Raw genomic sequence first — 16,943 nt, forward strand, 5'->3', positions numbered from 1 at the left:
CACCAACTGTAGTAAAGACATAAAAAAAAGTCTTAGGTACTCGAAGTGGACGTTTTCGTGTCTCCAAAATCTTTTCCATTAATTCGAAAGCTTCCACTTGGGAAATGTTTGTATATAAGGCTTCGACATCTAATGTTGCTAAAATGCAATCCTTAGGAAAAGGTGGAAGAGATTGTAGCAACGCCAACATCTGAGTGGTATCCTGTACAAACGAAGCCGTATGTTGCACAAAGAGCTTCAAAAAATAATCCAAAAAATTAGATAATGGTTCCAAGATGGACCCTCTGCTGGCTACATTTGAACGCCCTGGAGGAGATCTAAGATTCTTGTGGATTTTAGGTAAAGTATATAATACCGGGCACACTGGATGATCTATCTTCAGTGCTCGTATCTCTCTATTTGAGAGAAAACCATCTTTTATACTTAGATCAATAATCTCTCTAATCCGTTTTTGTAGTTCTAAAGTCGGTGCACCCTGGGGGATTGAATGAAGTAATTAATTGGGATTTTCTAATTTGAAAGTGACATCATTTCCTCCGATTGATATAAAAGAGGGAGGTGGAAGCCATGTCTTGTTAAAGTTCATTTGAAGAGTGTGTTGAAATGAAGCTGGTCTTTTTGGGGAGCAGAGTGATATATTGAAGGATGAGAGACTGTATCAGGTTATAGAAAAGCCCCCTGATGCAGATGCAATATCAAAACATGGATCCATGTTGGGGCAGTGATTGAACAGAACATTAAAGCTAAGTTTTGGTTTTTGCTCTCTTTCATAAAATAAGAACAAGATGCTAACATAAGGCTACCCATGAGGGGACCTTCATGATGAGTGGTCGATCTTGTTAGAAAATCCGGCCGCGATTCGCTGCGGCCGGGCCTTCCTACCTGCACCAGCGGGTCTGCGCGGTCTATTTTTGGCCTCGGGGATCGGCTGCGCCGCTCGCTGAGGGCTGCGGGCCGATCACGGGCCCGAATTGATGTTTTTGGGAGCGTCAGGGCATGCCTCCCTCCGGGACGCACTCGTGCGCATCAGTGATGTTATCTGACGTCTTAAAGAGACAGCAGCTGAGGAAACCAGCTCGAGGCATAGAACTTGCATCGGAGCCTATTTTAAAGTATAACCGTCAGCTGTTCCTTTGTCCTGGCAACAGTCTTGGGTGAGTGAGGTTTGCCAGGCTGCTCCAGCTTCATTTTTGAGGCCTATCAGCTTGTTCCAGCTTCGTCCAGATCCAGCTTCAGCTTGTTCCAGCTTTGTCCAGATCCAGCTTCAGCTTGTTCCCGCTTCGTCCAGAGGAATGTAGACTGGTAGGAACTAATTTGGTTTTCTTGCTTGCACCGCCTTCCGCTGACAATTTCTCAGGGGCTCCACCTTTTAGACTTTCTTCATTATGTCACGGAGACAGGGTCCACGAGCTCAACAGTTTTCCAGGAACTTGGACCCGGCGGATTTAAGTGCTCTCCAAGCCATTCCTGATTTGCCCCAGTGCCTTCAGCAGCAACAGATTTGTCTGGATGTATTGTCTGCAACCATAGAACACTTGGCTAACCGGCTAGATTCTACTCCCATGCCGACAACTCCAATAACACCTTCGGTGGCTTCACTGTCTCAAGTTGCTCCAATTCCAACAATACCTCCAGTGGTTTCTTCTTCTCAAGTTGCTCCAATTCATTTGTCTGCTCCACCTAGATATTCCGGAGATCCTAAGCAGTGTTGTGGTTTTTTAAACCACTGCTTTATGCACTTCTCAATACAATCTGCTCAATTTTCCACAGATCAGATTAAGATCACCTTCATTTTGTTATTGTTAGATAGGAAGGCTCTTGCATGGGCCTCCCCCCTGTGGGAGGCCCATGCAAGATTTGGCTTCTTTTATACAAAATTTCAGTCAAGCTTTTGATGAGCCGGGTCAACAGTCTACAGCGTCCTCAGATCTTTTGCACCTTCGGCAGGGTTCCCAATCTTTAATGGATTATGCGGTGGAATTCCATACTTTGGCTTCGGAGCTTGGCTGCGTGAAGACAGTTTACGCAGCATTTTCTTGGAGGGGTTATCATCAAGAATAAAAGATGAACTTGCTGCCCGAGAACTGCCTTTGGAACTAGAATCTCTTATTGATTTGGCAGGACGATCGTCGTATACAACAATGCCTTCGAGAGGTTAAACCAAATCACAAACCAGTTCTTCTAGCACTGGCTTTCTCTCGACCAATAGTCACACCTTCTAGCACTGAATCAGTCTCTAACCATACTGAAGAATCTAGGCTGCTGGGACGTAGTCGCCTTACGCCAGAGGAGAGACAACGTCGTTGTTCCCAAGGTTTGTGCCTTTACTGAGGAGGCAAAGGTCATATTTTGGTCCATTGTTCTGAGAGGCTGGAAAACTCTCGAGCCTAGGAATCAGTGGGGAGATGACCCTAGGCTGCACTAATCCTACTCCCCAGTGCACGGTTCCAGTGACTCTTTTTCATCAGAAAGATTCATTTACAACACAAGCCTTTATAGATTCTGGGGCTGGTGGAAATTTCATTTTGGCTAGCCTTGTTAAGCAATTAGGACTTTCAGTTATTCCCAAGACGCTACCACTCCTTATATCCTCCACCCGAGGGGAATTGTTACCTGGTCAAGTAACTCATGTTACCATCCCTGTGAGGTTTCGTACTGGGATTTTGCATGAAGAAGAAATTTCTTTCTTTTTATTAGAAAAGGCCATACATCCAATGGTCTTAGGCCTTCCGTGGCTTCAAAAACATTCACCATATATTGATTGGGAGACTTTACAATTAGCGGCTTGGGGTCCAGCCTGCCATACATCTTGCCTTCATAATGTACCTCAACCATTGCTCATGCTTGCTACGACTTTTACTGGTCTACCTTCTCAATATGAAGATTTCATAGATGTTTTCTCAAAAGAAAAAGCGGAGACTCTTCCTGAGCATCGACCGTTCGACTGTGCTATTAATCTCCTTCCAGGTAGCACTCCACCTAGAGGTTGGGTATACCCATTATCTTTACCTGAAACTCAAGCTATGTCACATTATGTCCAATAAAATCTTCAATGTGGATTTATTCGTTCCTCTAACTCACCGGCAGAAGCCGGATTTTTCTTTGAGGCAAAAAAAGATGGGACATTAAGACCTTGTATAGATTACAGAGGTCTTAACGCCATTACTTTGAAAGATAGATATCCACTTCCTCTCATTCCAGAGTTATTGGATCGTCTCCAGGAAGCTAAGATCTTTACTAAACTTGATCTCAGAGGAGCATATAATCTAGTGCGAATTAGATCCAGAGATGAGTAGAAGACTGCATTTAACACATGCGACGGACATTACGAATATTTGGTGATGTATTTTGGACTGTGTAATGCTCCAACAGTCTTCCAAAATCTAATGAATGAAATATTTCGAGATCTCCTTAATACTAGTGTGATTGTGTATCTCGATGATGTACTTATCTATTCCAAGGATCTAAGAACTCATCGTACTGCAGTTAGACAAGTTCTACAACGTCTGCGAAACCACCATCTTTATGCAAAATTAGAAAAGTGCTTGTTTGAGCAAACCTCATTACCGTTTTTGGGATTTATAGTTTCTACTGAAGGTTTTCGCATGGATCCAGATAAAGTGGCTTGTATTCGAGACTGGTTCCAACCCCAAAGACTTCGAGCTCTTCAACGGTTCCTTGGGTTTTTCAATGTTTATAGAAACTTTATTCCTAATTATTCTCATTGTGTGGCTCCACTCAGCTTTAACCAAGAAGGGAGCTGATGCACGGAACTGGTCATCTGAGGCAAAGGAGGCCTTTAAAAAATTAAAGCAAGCATTTCTTCAAAAACCTTGTCTTAGGCATCCAGATCCAACATGACCTTTTGTGGTTGAGGTAGATGCTTCTGATGTCGCTGTAGGAGCAGTTCTCAGCCAACATTCTAATACTGGAATGCTTTTACCTTGCTCCTATTTTTCTAGGAAATTTTTACCAGCTGAGAAAAATTATGGTATTGGAGATAAAGAATTGTTGGCAGTCAAGATGGCATTGGAAGAATGGCGACAATAGCTTGAGGGGGCGTTACATCCAATAACTATCTTCACAGACCATAAAAATTTACAATATCTCAGTAAAGCCCAACATTTGAATCCTCGTCAAGCTCGGTGGGCGTTATTTTTTAGTCGTTTCAATTTCACCTTAAGATATTGTCCAGCTATAAAAAACATCAGGGCTGATGCACTTTCAAGAGTTTATGAAACAGATGATACTCCGACTTCTCTACAATATATTGTGGATCCAGCACGAATAATCTTTGCAGCAACACAAACAGTGCCTGTAGGGAAGACTGTAGTTCCCCTTTATCTTAGACAAAAAAGTACTAGCCTGGGCTCATGATTCTCTATCAGCTGGACATCCTGGCATACTACGCACTCTTAAATTATTAAGTCAATACTACTGGTGGCCAACCATAGAAAAAGACACACGATCCTATGTAGATTCTTGCCCAATTTGTGCACAGCAAAAACCTTTACTGGGATACCCTTGGGGTCTTTTGCAAACTTTGCCAGTACCAAAAGCACCCTGGACTCATATATCTACAGATTTTATTGTAGAGTTGGCTCCATCCATTGGTAACCAAGTGATTTTGGTGGTAGTAGATAGATTTTCAAAGATGGCTCACTTCATTCCTCTTCGTAAGTTACCCACAACTCCAGAGCTTGCACAATTGTTCACACAACATATATTTCATTTACATGGATTGTCTCAACATATTACATCCGATCGAGGATCCCAATTCACAAGCAAATACTGGCAAGCTCTTTGTAAAAAATTTGGAGTACAGTTAGATTTTACCACGACATATCATCCCCAGGGTAATGGACAAACTGAGCGAGTCAATCGAACTCTAAAGACGTTCCTTCGCTCTTTTGTCAACTCTAAGCAAGATAACTGGGCGTCATTATTACCGTGGGCAGAATTCTCTCACAATATGCATGTTAATTCAGCTACTAAAAAATCTCCTTTTCAAGTAGTTTTTGGTCGACAACCTATTCCACCACTGCCAAAGCAACTCATTATCTCTTCTCCAGCTGCCCAGCTGTTACGGCTATGGCTGCTGTGCAACCGTCTCACCACCAGGGGTCCCTCTAGAGCTGGCTCCCCTGACAGGCCCAGTCTATCTCCCTTCTCCTCTCTATGTTCTGGGCTTTCCCTTATAACCCTGCCTGACAGTTCCCTCAGTGCTTCGGCATCGAGCTCGCCTGGGCTCCCTGCTCTAGCCTTCCTTGCTTGCTGTGCGTGTGGGGCCTTCTGTCTTGCCTTGCCTTGCCTTGCGCGGCCTTCGGGCCTTCTGTCTTGCCTTGCCTTGCCTTGCGCGGCCTTCGGGCCTTCTACCTTGTCTTGCCTTGCCCTGCCTAGCGTGGCCTTCGGGCCTTCTGTCTTGCCTTGCCTTGCCTTGCCTTGCGCGGCCTTCGGGCCTTCTACCTTGTCTTGCCTAGCCCTGCCTTGCATGGCCTTCGGGCCTTCTACCTTGTCTTGCCTTGCCCTGCCTAGCGTGGCCTTCGGGCCTTCTGTCTTGCCTTGCCTTGCGCGGCCTTCGGGCCTTCTACCTTGTCTTGTCTTGCCTTGCCTTGCCTTGCGTGGCCTTCGGGCCTTCTACCTTGTGCTGTGTATGGTCTTCGGACCTTCTGCCCCACCCTGCCTTGCTTACTGTGCGTGCGGTCCTACGGGCCCTCTGCTCTACTGTCTGTGTGTGTTTGGCCTGCGGGCTCTCTGCCCTGCTTACTGTGTGTGGCCTACTGGCCTTCTGTGTGGGTGTGGCCTATGGGCCTTCTGACCTGCCTTGCCCCGCTTACGGTGTGTGGCCTACGGGCCTTCTGTGTGTGTGTGGCCTACGGGCCTTCTGACCTGCCTTGTCCCGCTTACGGTGTGTGGCCTATGGGCCTTCTGTGTGTGTGTGGCCTACGGGCCTTCTGACCTGCCTTGCCCCGCTTACGGTGTGTGGCCTACGGGCCTTCTGACCTGCCTTGCCCCGCTTACGGTGTCTGGCCTACGGGCCTTCTGTGGGTGTGTGGCCTACGGGCCTTCTGACCTGCCTTGCTCTGCCTCCTGCCCTGACCCAGCCTGAACCTAGACACTGCTATCTGCCGCCTGCCCTGATCCAGCCTGAACCTAGACACTGCTATCTGCCGCCTGCCCTGACCCAGCCTGAACCTAGACACTGCTATCTGCCTCCTGCCCTGACCCAGCCTGGACCCAGACCCTGCTAACTGCCGCCTGCCCTGACTCAGCCTAGACCCAGACACTGCTACTTGCTGTCTGCCCTGACCCAGCCGGGACCCAGACACGGTTTTCAGCCATCCCTGTCTCTCTCCACCTGGAACCACCCTTTTGGGTGGTGTTCACTACCCCTGAACTCAGCCCAAGCGTAACACCAGCTTACATCTCAGCAGCTCCATGTATTATGGAAAGACATTCAAACAAACATTACAAAGGCTAATGATGCTGCTAAAAGAACCACAGACAAACATCGGCATCCAGCTCTTCATTTCTGCATTGGAGATCGAGTATGGTTAAGTACATGTCATATTCGCCTTAGAGTACCTTCTATGCGGTTGGCACCTAAGTACATTGGACCGTACAAGATTTCCGATCGTTTAGGTCCAGTAGCTTATCGTTTACAATTACATTCTATACTTCAAATACATAATTCATTTCATGTATCCTTACTTAAACCACTACTACTTTCTTGGTCACATCGTAAGATGCCAAAAACTCCTAAAGTGGTATCTGAAGAAGATCAAATTTATCAAGTTAAAGAAATTCTAAACATGTGCTGTTGTCTCCGGCGCTGGGAATATCTAATAGCTGGGAAGGCTACGGACCAGAAGAAAACACCTGGGAACCAGCTTCACACATTCTAGATAAATCATTTCTCCAGCAATTCCATCAAGAACATCCACACAAGCCTAAGCCTTTTTTGAGGGGGCATAAGAGGAGAGGTACTGTTAGAAACTTGGCTGCGATTCATCGCGGCCGAGCCTTCCTACCTGCTCTGGTGGGTCTGCGTGGTCTATTTTTGGCCTCGGGGATTGGCCGCGCTGCTCGCTGAGGGCAGCGGGCCGATCTCGGGCCAGAATTGATGTTTTTGGGAGCGTCGGGGCACGCCTCCCTCCAGGACGTGCTCGCGCGCGTCAGTGACGTCATCGGACATCTTAAAGAGATGGCAGCTGAGGAAACAGGCTCGAGGCATAGAACTTGCATCGGAGCCTATTTCAAAGTGTAACCATCAGCTGTTCCTTTGTCCTGGCAACAGTCTTGGGTGAGTGAGGTTTGCCAGGCTGCTCCAGCTTCATTTTTGAGGCCTATCAGCTTGTTCTAGCTTCGTCCAGATCCAGCTTCAGCTTGTTCCAGCTTCGTCCAGATCCAGCTTCAGCTTGTTCCCGCTTCGTCCAGAGGATCATAGACTGGTAGGAACTAATTTTGTTTTCTTGCTTGCACTGCCTTCCGTTGACAATTTCTCAGGGGCTCCACCTTTGAGACTTTCAATGTCACGGGGAAAGGGTCCACGAACTCAACAGATCTGGAGATCTGGTTGAAAATTTTTAAAAGAAAATAGAAAATAAAATTGAGTGTGGAATAATATTGATAAAAAATAAATAAAGTAAAGCTGGACTTATGGAGAATACAGTTTGCGCTAATTACAAACTGTACTCATGAAGGTCCTACAAAGAGATACAACTCATATAATTCATAAAGAAAGATAAAAAATAAAAAAAATAAGGGATAACTGGGGAACAGTTGGTTATTTTTTGGAATTGATGTGATTTCCTCAGATTACTGAGTGTTTGGGCTTACAATTTTTTATCTTGATATGTATCGCCATGTCAACATCGTTCTGCAGACAAGGTGCTATTGGTAGTACCAGGTGTCAAGTAAATTCGTCTTCAGGAATTGTGCTTTCAGGCCTTCTCAGTCATTAGTCCTGTTACGTGGAATGCCTTGCCTAAGGAGCTTCTGGTAATTACGGATATTAAAGGTTTCTGTAAACACCTAAAAGCTCTGCTTTTTTAAGAGGCCTTTGGTTGAATTTTGTAAACAGCTGCTTAATGAAAGTATTAACTCAGACAGTAAAGCATGTTTTTAATTTCATTATTAATAGTTTTGATTTTTATTGTATTTTATTGTTGGTATTGTTTGCTTTGAATTTTATTTATAAGTATTTACGTTCTTCTGTTATCCACTTAGCACAATAAATTTGTTATAAGCGGACTACAAATATTTTAAACAAATAAATAACAAAAAGCCTGTGGGGAAGTCAGTTAAGCCACTAGATGACAGAGGGGGAAATGGGGTGCTCAGAAAAGACAAGGAAATAGCAGAAAAAGTAAATGAATTCTTTACCTCTGTCTTTACTGAGGAGAATGTCGGCGTCATACTCACAGTGGAAACAGTTTTGATGGTGGTGACTGAGGGGCAGATTTTCAAAGGGGTACGCGAGTAAGATATGCATGTACCCCCCGAAAACCTGCCCCAAGCTCCCCCTGCGCGTGCCGAGCCTATGTTGCATAGGCTGCCGGTGCGCGCAAAGCCCTGGGACGCGTGTAAGTCCCGGGGCTTAACTGGGGGGGGGGTGTCGGGGGCGTGTTGCGGCCGGCACATCATCGGGGGTGTTCTGGGGGCGGGGCTGCGGGCATGGTTCCGCCCCGTGGGCATGGCCGCGGCCTCCAGACCAGCCCCTGGACCGGAACATGGCATGCTGGCAGCTGGCCCAGCGTGCACAAGTTACGCCTGCCTCGGGCAGGCGTAACTTTTGGAATAAAGGTGGGGGGGAATTAGTTAGGGCCGGGGGGGGGGGGGGGTGGGTTAGGTAGGGGAAGGGAGGGGAAGGTGGGGGAAGGCGGAATGGAGGCAGGCTGCACGGCTCTGCGCACGCAGGCTGCCGATGTTACGCAGCCTTGCGCTCGCTGACACGGATTTTAAAAGATACGTGCGGCTACGCGCATATCTATTAAAATCCGGCGTACTTTTGTTTGCGCCGGTCGCACGAACAAATGTATGCGTGGGCGTACTTTTTTAAAATCTGCCCCTGAGTGAATAAACAAAATCACTATGAAACTGGAGGATGTAGTAAATCAGATTGGAATCAGATTGACAGACTAAAGAATAACAAATCACCAGGATGGGATGGTAGTTACCCAAATGTTCTGAAGGAACTCAAACATGAAATTGCAGACCTGTTTCTGGTGATTTGCAGCCTATCATTTAAAACAGCCATGGTACCAGAAGTCTGGAGCATAGCTGATATGATACCAATTTTAAAAAGGACTCCAGGGGTGATCTGGGAAACTATAGTGACATCGATGCCAGGCAAAATCATAGAAGCTATTCTTAAAAACAAAATTCTGGTCACATTACCTGTCACTTGGGTATTGAAAGTATCACCCTATAAGTGAACAGAAAATAACACATGGTCGTTTTTGGACATTGGCTCTTTAATGAGGGTTTTGTCATTTCTCCAATAATACTGGCATTTCATATGATGTGGGTTTTTTCATAAAAGGTGTTATATTTTTACCACAGATATATCCAGGTTTTTTCACAAGAATTTGTAGGGAGCATGTGTTCTCTCTCTTAACCTCTTAGCACTTCAGTGCACTAGGAATTTATTACAGCCCCAAACCAGAAATTAAATTTAATGTACCAGAAGCATGGAATTTAATTTCTGGTCATGCTGGTTTAGTACATACCATGGAAGTGACTAGTGATGTCATTACCACATTATACAACTCCTCAGCATATATGAATGTAGCCCCTGTTTGGCCACTAGAGTGCACTAAAGTGTGGTTTATGTGTTAAAACGTGGAATCTTCCAACTTGGAGGGTCCAGTAAAGGACCAGAGGTGTTTTGAAGAATCTTCCTATCTTTTACAACGGGGAATCTTCTAGTTCCGGGTATTCAGAGACAGTTCAGAGGATGTTCAGAGAGAGTTCAGAGAGTGTGTGTGTATTTGAGCCTTGTGATAGGGTGGTTCTTCTCCTAAAGGGGATAGAAAATCTAGGGGTATAAAACTGCTTCCCACGAAGCACAGTGTAGCTTTTGGGAGTTTTTGAGTTGGAGCTGGTGCTTTCACAGGCACTTAGAGAAGACGAGAAAAAAGTGTTGGGAATTGAAGCAAGACAGCAGGAGCTGTGCTGAGGGCGCTAGAAGGACAGCAGCAGGCTGCATTCCTATCTTGGAGCTTCAGTGCAGGGGCAGAGAATCTTTAACTGACTGAAGGAAGGGGAAGAACGTTTTTGGGCCATTTGCAACACTTTGTGAGTAAACTAGGAAAATTAAAAACATAATCTGCAACTGGAGTTGCTGGGACTATAGCAGGCCTGGAACAAAGGAGCAGAGAGCTACCTTGGGAGTGATTTACAATGTATAAGATCTGAAGTTCAAAGATTAAGTGAAGGAATGTTGGACTGAACCATTTTTCCTGCTGTTTCTACTTGTTTTTCCTGTGGACTTTGAATTTTGTTTCTGACTGAACTGGTTATTTTTCCCACATAAACGTTTCCTTTTATTTGGAGCGCCAACTGCTATGTGGACAATGTGTTTTGTTCTTGGAGGTAACCTCTGCCCAGTTGGCATTGCAGGAAAATTTGCCCTCAATCCAACGGACTTATTCCCCACCCTGTTTGAGTGATTCCAGTGCTCTCTGGGGCTGGGAAGGTGACAGTGGTCAAGGGGAGGGAGGGGTGTTACATGAGCCTGCTTTTAGCAATCCTACATATGTGCTAAGCAACACAAGCTTATGTGAGATTTTGTATTTATTTATCTAAAATCTATAGACTGCTTGATCATTATAAGAACATAAGACTTGCCATACTAGGTCAGATGAAAGGTCTATCAAGCCCAGTATCCTGTTTCCAACAATGGCCAAGCCAGGTCACAAGTAGCTGGCAGAATCCTAAGGGGTAGAGAGATTCCAAGCTCCTTATCCCAAGAATAAGCAGTGGATTTCTGCAACTCCATGTTAATGATGGTTTATGGACTTTTCCTCCAGGAACTTGTCCAATCTTTTTTGTAAATGCAGCTACACTAATAGCTTTCACCATATCTTCTGGCAACGAATTCCAGAGCTTAATTATGCGTTGAGTGAAACAATATTTTCTCTTATTATTTTTAAATGCATTACCCAGTAACTTCATTGTGTGTCCCCTGGTCTTTGTACTTTTCGAAAGAGTAAACAACTGATTAACATTTACTCATTCCATTCCGCTCATTATTTTATAGACCGCTATCATATCTCCCATCAGCCATTTCTTCTCCAAGCTGAAGAGTCTTCCATCCCCTTTATCATTTTGGTCACCCTTCTCTGTACTTTTTCTAATTCTGCCATTTCTTTTTTGAGATATTGTGACCAGAACTGTACACAATACTCAGGATGAGGTTGCACCATGGAGCGATACAGAGGCATTGTGATATTCTGTTTTTGTTTTTTTTAATTGAAAATTTTTATTGAGTAACACACAAGATCACTGCCACAATTATATAAGCATGCATATGAATAACAGGCAATGATACAGCTCTACCAGAAAAACTCTCCACGTTTTCTCCCCTTATCACCCCCTCATAATCAGTCCCTCTCCCTTTCCCCCATCATCAGATTTCCAGTGCACATATTGCTGCCACATCCTCTCGCATATGGCGATTTGTTTCCTCTTGATAGCTGTAAGTTTACTCATAATACACCTTATCTAATTTCGAAAGATTCCTTGTATAGAAGGAGTTGCAGCCTGTCTCCAAAAATATGCTATATCTCCTCTAGTTGTCAGGGCACTTGTTGAGAAATATACAAGACAGTCTCAGCCACTCCCATAACTGGTATATGCAGAGAAAAAACAATGGATCCCTAGGTATCTTTTTTCTCATAACACTGGGCAACAAATTTTCACAAAAGTCATGTTACGGAAATTAAATTAGTCAATTCTTATAAATTTCCATGTGCTAAACATTAGAGATGTGAATCGTGTCCTCGATCGTCTTAACGATCGATTTCGGCTGGGAGGGGGAGGGAATCGTATCGTTGCCGTTTGGGTGTTTAGAATATCGTGAAAATCGTTAAAATCGTGAATCGGCACACTAAAACCCCCTAAAACCCCCTAAAACCCACCCCCGACCCTTTAAATTAAATCCCCCACCCCCAAATGCCTTAAATTACCCTAGGATCCAGCGGCGGTCCATAGCTAAATCGGGGTAAGGGGGAGGGTAGGAAACCGGCACACTAAATCCCCCTAAAAACCACCCCCAACCCTTTAAATTAAATCCCCCCCCCAAATGCCTTAAAGTACCCTGGGGTCCAGCGGCGGTCCGAAACGGGCTCCTGCTGTTGAAGCGTGTTGTCTTCAGCCGGCGCCATTTTGCAAAATGGCCGCCGCAAAATGGCGGCGGCCATAGACCAACACGATTCGACCGCAGGAGGTCGCTTCCGGACCCCCGCTGGACTTTGGCAAGTCTTGTGGGGGTCAGGAGGCCCCCCCAAGCTGGCCAAAAGTCTCTGGGGGTCCAGCGGGCGTCCGTGAGCGATCTCCTGCTGCGAATCGTTTTCCGTACGGAAAATGGCGCCGGCAGGAGATCGACTGCAGGAGGTCGTTCAGCGAGGGTTCCAGACCTCCGCTGAACGACCTCCTGCAGTCGATCTCCTGCCGGCGCCATTTTCCATACGGAAAATGGTGCCGGCCATACGCGTATGGCCGGCGCCATTATCCGTACGGAAAACGATTCGCGGCAGGAGATCGCTCACGGACGCCCGCTGGACCCCCAGAGACTTTTGGCCAGCTTGGGGGGGCCTCCTGACCCCCCCAAGACTTGCCAAAAGTCCAGCGGGGGTCCGGAAGCGACCTCCTACAGTCGAATCGTGTTGGTCTATGGCCGCCGCCATTTTGCGGCGGCCATTTTGCAAAATGGCGCCGGCTGAAGACAACACACTTCAACAGCAGGAGCCCGTTTTGGACCACCGCTGGACCCCAGGGTACTTTAAGGCATTTGGGGGGGGATTTAATTTAAAGGGTCGGGGTAGGTTTTAGGGGGATTTAGTGTGCCGGTTTTCCTGCCCTCCCCCTTCCCCCGATTTAATTTAAAGGGTCGGGGGTGGGTTTTAGGGGGATTTAGTGTGCCGGTTTTCCTGCCCTCCCACTTCTCCCGATTTAGCTATGGACCGCCGCTGGACCCCAGGGTAATTTAAGGCATTTGGGGGGGGGGGGTTCGGGAGGGTGGGGGATTTAATTTAAAGGGTCGGGGTGGGTTTTAGGGGGTTTTAGTGTGCCGGTTTTCCTGCCCTCCCGCTTCCCCCGATTTACGATTTTTTGACGATAAATCGGGGGAATTGGTATTGTATCGTGGCCCTAACGATTTTTGACAATTTAAAATATATCGGACGATATTTTAAATCGTCAAAAAACGATTCACATCCCTACTAAACATGAATGTGACTGTGAAAATGAAAAATTGGCTCTAGATACTACAGAGTAGGACCTTTTTAGGTCAGTAACACTTTCATTGTTGCCCAGTGTAATCTGAAAAATCGATCTTATAAGAGAAGACCAATTTTTTGGGCATTCCCACCACACATGGAAGAAAGTTCGCACTAGCTCACATTCTCTCCAGTGCTTATTATTCAGAGCGGGGTAGAAAGAATGCAACCTAACTGGTGTCAAATACCATCAAAATAGTACCTTATAGCTGTTTTCCACAACTGAAGCCGAAATAGAGCTCCTTTTGGTGTGTAGAAAACAGAAATCCCAAATCTTTTCTCCCCGAAACATATTCAGATCCTTTTCCCATGCAGAGATAAGTGAGGGTATACATTTAAGATCCCTATTCAATGAACCATAGATTCTAGATATCCCTCTGGTCACCCATTGTGCCTTGTCACAAAATCCTTCACACCTCCAGTACTTCTCCTTGCTTTATAAGGTGATGTACTTGTAGATGGAAATATTGATCTGCCCGGGAGAGACCCAAACATTGCTTTCAGCGACGAGAAATCAAACACCTGCTTGCCATCCCACATGTGTTCTAACTGATCACAACCCTGCCCCTTCCGGTTCTTTGAAGTAGCATTCATCCATCCCGGTGGAAATTGTTTATTAAAATATATATAAAGATGTTCTAGGAAAATAACACTTGTCCCCCACTAAATATAACTTCCACTGGTCCCAAATGTTTAGTGTTAACTCTATGTTCGGGGATACCGCAGAAGGCAGCATTGAGGGAGCCAGACTAAAACATCTGGTGGTATATCATGTAGCATGGATCGTTCCAGCACCATCACATTTTATCCCCTACTCCCCTTTGCCATTCTAAAACAATTTTTATTTGAGCTGCCACATAGTACCACAATAAACAAGGAACTCCCAGGCCCCCTCTGTTTTTAGGTAGGTACATCACTTTGCTGCTCACTGTCTTCTTTTCCAAATGAAACGAAATAATTTGCGTTGCCAATGAGTAAAACAAGTTTCTGGTATAAATACTGGGAGAGTTTGAAAGAGATAGCTAAGCCTAGGCAAGGTATTCATTTTTATAGCTGCTATTCTACCCAACAACGACAAATCTTCCCTATCCCATCTCTGAAGATCCCCTTCTATTTTTTGCCACAAAGAGTTATAATTCAAGTTAAATAACCCCCTCTAGTGTAGTACCTATTTTTACCCCTAAATATTTCACTTCTGACTTTACTATTTTAAAAGGAAACTTCTTTTTAAGGATTCCCATTTGCTCGTCTGTGAGAGAAACATTCAATAGTTCTGACTTTTCTGCATTTACTTTATAACCTGAGACCCCCGCTAAACTTTACGAATTCCTCCATCAAAGGTGGTAATGAGTCCTCTGGATTTACAACCGTATAAAGCACTAGGGATGTGAATCGTTTTTCAACGATTAAAATTATCGTCCGATAATGTTTATATCGTCTTAAATCGTTATAGAACACGATACAATAGAAATTCTAACGATTTATCGTTAAAAATCGTTAAATCGTGTTAGTGCGCACTAACTCCCCGTTAGTGCGCACTAACTCGATTTAGTGCGCACTAACTGAAAATGATACAAATAAACACTTTCCAGGTCACTGAAGGTCAGTTAGGAATGAATATGTGTTCCTATTGGCTGGCTGCCCTCTTATCTATTGATGTTACCAAGGTTACCACTGAGGTGATGGTTGGGGGGATGGGAAATGGAACTGGAAACTAACGAACACCAACAGAAAATGAAACAAAGTGTTCACACTTCCCAGGTCAGTAAAGGTCACTTAGGAATGAATATGTATGTATGTATTCCTATTGGCTGGCTGTGCTCTTATCTATTGATGTTACCAATATGGTTGGGGGGGATGTGAAATGGAAACAGTTGGAAGCTTGACAAAAAAAGTAATGTAATGATCAGCACTCACGTGACTAGAACTTGTTTGTTTATTATTTTTGTTAGCAGGCACCTGAAATGCTAGTGCATGTTGAATTTGCCAATCACTGTGCATTTTAGAAAGGTGGTCCTGGCTGGAACTGTACACAGTTCAAATATATGTAATTGATTGTTGGTAAGTGTATTTTTTAAGTAGCCACACTGGCACCAGTATGTTTACTTTTCCTCCTACTTAACTCACTAGCTCAGCTTTGTAAGAAGGGCTTCTCTGCTTGTGTGTTGTTTTTGTTTGGTGTGAGGAGAGCAGAAACATCAGATCTTTATTCAATCTACTACAGTCATCTCTTACAGTGCCCTATCCCTATTAATACCAGGAGTGTTGTGATCTTCCTGCACACAGTGCCCTAACCCTGATACCAGTCTGAGACAGCTCCCTCCCTGCATTACTAGTGAGAGGCTGGCTTCACAGACAGGGGGGAGCTGCCTGACCCTCACTCCTGACTTCCCCCATGTCCCAGCTAGTGAATGGTGTGTGGGTGGGGGGGGGGGGGGGGAGGATGGTGAAGTCTGAGACAGCTCCCTCCCTGCATTACTAGTGAGAGGCTGGCTTCACAGACAGGGGGGAGCTGCCTGATCCTCACTCCTGACTTCCCCCATGTCCCAGCTAGTGAATGGTGTGTGGGTGAGGGGGGGGGGAGGATGGTGAAGTCTGAGACAGCTCCCTCCCTGCATTACTAGTGAGAGGCTGGCTTCACAGACAGGGGGGAGCTGCCTGACCCTCACTCCTGACTTCCCCCATGTCCCAGCTAGTGAATGGTGTGTGGGTGAGGGGGGGGGGGGGGAGGATGGTGAAGTCTGAGACAGCTCCCTCCCTGCATTACTAGTGAGAGGCTGGCTTCACAGACAGGGGGGAGCTGCCTGACCCTCACTCCTGACTTCCCCCATGTCCCAGCTAGTGAATGGTGTGTGGGTGAGGGGGGGGGGGGAGGATGGTGAAGTCTGAGACAGCTCCCTCCCTGCATTACTAGTGAGAGGCTGGCTTCACAGACAGGGGGGAGCTGCCTGACCCTCACTCCTGACTTCCCCCATGTCCCAGCTAGTGAATGGTGTGTGGGTGAGGGGGGGGGGGTGGACGGTGAAGTCTGAGACAGCTCCCTCCCTGCATTACTAGTGAGAGGCTGGCTTCACAGACAGGGGGGAGCTGCCTGACCCTCACTCCTGACTTCCCCCATGTCCCAGCTAGTGAATGGTGTGTGGGTGAGGGGGGGGGGAGGATGGTGAAGTCTGAGACAGCTCCCTCCCTGCATTACTAGTGAGAGGCTGGCTTCACAGACAGGGGGAGCTGCCTGACCCTCACTCCTGACTTCCCCCATGTCCCAGCTAGTGAATGGTGTGTGGGTGAGGGGGGGGGGGAGGATGGTGAAGTCTGAGACAGCTCCCTCCCTGCATTACTAGTGAGAGGCTGGCTTCACAGACAGGGGGGAGCTGCCTGACCCTCACTCCTGACTTCCCCCATGTCCCAGCTAGTGAATGGTGTGTGGGTGAGGGGGGGGGG

Source organism: Rhinatrema bivittatum, chromosome 3 (genome assembly GCF_901001135.1).
Source record: "Rhinatrema bivittatum chromosome 3, aRhiBiv1.1, whole genome shotgun sequence".
Lineage (NCBI taxonomy): Eukaryota > Metazoa > Chordata > Amphibia > Gymnophiona > Rhinatrematidae > Rhinatrema > Rhinatrema bivittatum.